The sequence below is a fragment of the Apis dorsata genome, unplaced genomic scaffold (genome assembly GCF_000469605.1).
Source record: "Apis dorsata unplaced genomic scaffold, Apis dorsata 1.3 scaffold_13, whole genome shotgun sequence".
Taxonomy (NCBI): Eukaryota; Metazoa; Arthropoda; class Insecta; order Hymenoptera; family Apidae; genus Apis; species Apis dorsata.
The window spans coordinates 1,904-6,686 of NW_006263316.1; the positions used below are offsets into that span (position 1 = coordinate 1,904).

Sequence of the window (4,783 nt, forward strand, 5' to 3'; positions counted from 1 at the left end):
CCAGGTAACCCGTCGAGTATTCACGGGAGTGGCCGAGTTCCGAGTTTCTTAATGGATCATTATCGTTCTGAGAACTGGTGATGGCATCGAAAGTAAGTTATTCGGTTAAGCGGGCCACGGCAAGCTGTGAATCGCAAGTGGATCGGCTAAAATTTACTTAAAACTTTCGAGAAAAAAAAAAATGTCGACGACTTCACTCGATACCCAAAGCACGAGCTACACCACTGAGCTAATGCGCTTTTATTGAATGGACGAATTTGTTTATTTTTATCGAGTTTGAAAATGATTAGAGTATAATTGTTGCACGGTAATTCGTGGTCAAATAAAAGTTAAAAAGATAATTTCGAATAGGAAAGAAAATTGGGAATAACAAAATTGTATTGGAAGTTTTAAGGGAGAATGTTTCTTGAAATTCAGTCAAGTAGAAGTGTATTTGGCTTATTTCCAATTGGATACGATCAGATAATCGGGAATAGATTGGAATCTACGTGTAAAAATAACTAAAAAATATAGAATGAAACTTGTTTGTTCTCGATTTTGAAAAAATAAAATTCGTCGAATATACCTATTTATATTAATTATTGATTGCTTAAATTTAATTACTTAATTATTTATTTAATCAACCTCGTTAATCTAACCAAATTTATATTATTTAATTAATTTTCAAATCTGACTTTTTCTCATAAACGAAGACACTAATATAATCGCATTATTTTCTACTTTCAACTCCAACTTTAAAGTATACAATCTTTCTGACTTTATTTGTGATGTAAAATAGACCATATATTTTAACTGTAACTCTTCTTTTCTCAATATTCAAATATTATTTGTAATGCATTAAAAGCAAACTGGATATAACACGGAGATAGGTGATCCTCCCAATTAGCATTTATGTAAGTTAACTCGCAAACGTGACTGCTTGAATTAGTTTTTGTGCCATCTCGCAGGACAATCATGCTAATGCGAGTTAGGCAACAATAGGAGGAATGGTTGATAAGCGGAGATAGGCCTACAAATGAACTCATCAGTAAAATTACAAGATTCCCCTTCTTTGGATATGGGAACATTTGGTGTTAGGAATATGGCGGTAATTTGACTAGATCGATGATTAGAAATTCGTCGGAGGCAAAGGATTTCGTGGGAGTCGGTTATTAGGGACAAAAGATGTCATGATTTGCATAAAATGAACAATTTTGATGATATTTCTCTTAATTAAGATTCTATAAGATTCGTAGGTTGATTGTAAGAAAAAAAATATTAATTATTGTATTTTTTTTGTATTTTAATTCGTTATTTTTAATTTATTCATTTCTCTGCGTTAAATATTCGATTTTAATTCAAATGTGCAAAATAAATGTAAGTTATTATATAATTGCATTTATTGTTATTTAGAATACAATTTTGTTCGATTATAAATTATGTAACATTTGATTTGTATAGAGTTTTATTTTTATTATCATTTTATTATCATTTCAAAAGTAGGTTTAGTGATTTTTATATCTGTTATTGATGTTACACCTGACCAGGCTACGTTGCAATGGGCCAGAAAGATAAAAATTATTATGAATGCTATTTTTTATTCTTGATACATCACCGTGCAATTTTTATTCTCTTTTTGAAATTGATACACGTTGCAAAATGTTATCTTGAATTTGACAAACGAAGAGAAAAATTTCATAACGCGTTGCATCTTGACGTATATTTCTTCTTTTTTTATTTTTATTTTTTTTCTTTATTTCTTGTTAAAATTACTTTCAAAGCTTTTGCTATTTCAACTTGTTATATTACTTTAAATAATTCGTTTCCTCTTGGCATTCTTTTTCATACAAAAATTTATCCTATATATTAAATTAAATTCAATTAAAATTTATAAAGAGTGGCGTAATATAAATGTTGTGATTAAGAAATAAGAATAAAATATATTCTATTCTATTTCTAAAAAGTTAACTACGAATTAAATTAATATAATTTTCATACGATTCACGAAAATTCCAATTGTAACGCAACATCAATATCAATATCTTTCGAACGACATCGCTCTTACGATGCTGCATTACAAAATCGATATCAACGCAAATTAAACAAATTGAATTCACTGCACCGGATATCCCCGCGAATCTTTTAACAAACATCGCTTAAAATCCAATGCAGGGATCGATGTTTCGCTATAAATGTTCGAAACAAATGCGCGATGGAATGTTCGGTATAAGAACAAATGCCCGGACGTTTCTGTCGTGTTCGTGGCCGATGAGTAACGCGTTTTTAAATGTAACAAACGCTCTGCCCCCGCGCGATTTATTATTATTTCGATGAACGTTCTTCATAAATTCGAGTAGTAACAGTGAAAATGAAAAAGCGAGAATACGGAAGGAAACACGGGGGATAACGTCCAAACAGCGTCTACGTACATCCGCTTCTTTTTCCCTTTCCCTTCTCTTCTTTATTCGTTTTTTTCTTTCTTTTTTTCTTTCTTCCTTTTTTCTTTTTTTTTTTTTAAATTTTCATTCGTTTCGTGTTTCGTTTCGTTTCAGGAGTGGAATTCGGAAACTGCGATGGAATTTATTTGGAGAGAAGGGAGAAAAAGGAGAAGGAATACGAGAGTCGAATAAATGAAAGCTAAAAATAGAGAAGAATCAGAGGAAACATTGTAGTAGTCTGTTCCTGCAGCGATTCTTTTTTTTATGCCAACGAAGAGAATTTCGCCAAAATCCTTGCATTTTTATCGATACGTGCATTAAAATTCACTTTTCAATTGTAACAAAAGGATGATACTCTAGATACGAGTCATTAGAATGGTAAATCGATTTAGAATTTGAACATAATTATGAAAAAAAAAAATGTGGAGGAAATTTTGTGTTCTATAATAATTGAAAAAATTAAATGAAATGCATAACAATTTATTAGATAGCTAACAAAATAATTATATTCTTTTCTTTTATATTATTATTATTATTTTTTTTTTATTTGTTCGACTATCTATAAATTAATATATTTCAATGAAATTTTTCGCGTATTTTTAGTTTGAATAGAAAGCTTTACTGTTTGTTTTTTATAAAACAACATGTAAAAGGATTTTTTTTAAAAACTTCACTACATTTCAAACAAAACTATTGAGCTTCGTAGCTTTAGATTTTTTTAGAAGTAAATACAAGCTTTACCTTGTTTTTTTTGCAAAAGTATAGACTAACTTCAGCAAATTTTTCAACTTGGAAATTTTTTTGCGTATATGTGCACGTGTATACTTACTTCTTTTCACGCAAAAGATCAATCAAATTTTCGTTTAAATTCTTTTTTTTTTTTTAATTTGAATTCCATTGAATTTTTCTAAAAAACTTGTTTAGCGTTTATTTATTTATGAACTTATGAATCATCACTTGTGTACCATTTCATCGACAATTAATTTCCATAAATTTAATAACGTTCTATAATGAATCATCTCATTTGGACAATTTTGGGTATTATTTTTATATCTTGATAAATTATCGCAAAATTTTCCTATTCTTAAGAAAATATGGACATATTACCAACACAATGTTTATATAAATAATGTAATATCAAATGATCGTAAGTCATTTTCATTCAACAGATCAATAATCACAATAGCAGAGAAAGAAAACTCACAAGTGGAACGAAACCTCTTACTAATTACTTCGAAAAAAAGTTTCGTCAGCATCGAACGGGGCCACGATCCCGTTACGAAGGAATCAGGGTTTGGCTGTCGTGAAATTACATCTCTGTGGGGACTTTGATAATAGACAATCGGCAGAAGCCGTTCCTTCGAAACCCTTGAAAAGAATTCTCGTAGTTCATTGTTAACGAGGAAGAGTTCTCCTCTGCTATATCATTGTCGAATTCGTGTCGAATTCCACTTCAAGGTATACTCAAGGTTTCAAACTTCCTCCAACTTTCCCTCGTAACGCGTTAAGAATTGCTATCGATTAATCCTGGGCCGGAAACATGGCGGAAAGTAAGAGCGCGGAAAAATTCATTTCCAACAGGGGTTATATATGTGTACATTTAACGATTTGTCAAATCTGTGTCAGTCGAGACAAATGTGTGAACGTTGGGTACCACGTTGGAGTTGGAGCATTTTCTCGGTTGAAAAATTATGCAATTCACACCTCTCTGTCCCGAGTTGGGTCTTAGACGAAAAAATACGATTTCGATGATTAATGGCTGTGCAGTGTTGATGGTTGTCTTTTTGCCCGTAACGCGGATCGTTGATAAATAAATCTTGTCTTTTTTGACTTTTCTTGGAATTCAATACGGAAGTGGGTCGAGAAAGTAATTACGAGTGGAGAGAAAATGTATTAAATATTGAGACAGTTTTGATTATCTTTTGTAATAATATAAAGGAATATATTTTTCTTTTGAATTCTTAATAAGGAAAAATAAGTGAATGAAAGAATCGAACATAAAAAAATGTAACGCCTTCTATAACATCATAACCTATATAGTATGTAATCAATTTTGCCAACATTAAATCATTTTGTTTCTAATTAATTGTATATATTAATTCTATTAATGTAAAATTTCAATTTTAACAATTACTTTCTATTTGATTTATAATATATAGAGGAATACTTTAAGATAAAAAATAAAAATTAGTATTAGTTAGAAAGAATTGAAAATAGAATTGAAAGTTGTGATTTTTATATAGGAGGAGAGAAGAGATATATAAAAGAGAAGAGGATTAAATAAAAATTAAATTAAATTTTTGAAAAAATTCTCTGATCATGGATTGTGGAATAGGGGATTGCATTCCTAATTGGTTTTTTTTTTT

General features: G+C 30.1%; 1 protein-coding gene across 1 annotated transcript in view; it reads right to left on the minus strand.

The window, feature by feature from the left end:
* Positions 1-4,783, minus strand: part of LOC102676943 — a 165,154-nt gene that overhangs the window by 1,062 nt on the left and 159,309 nt on the right. The window lies entirely within an intron of this gene.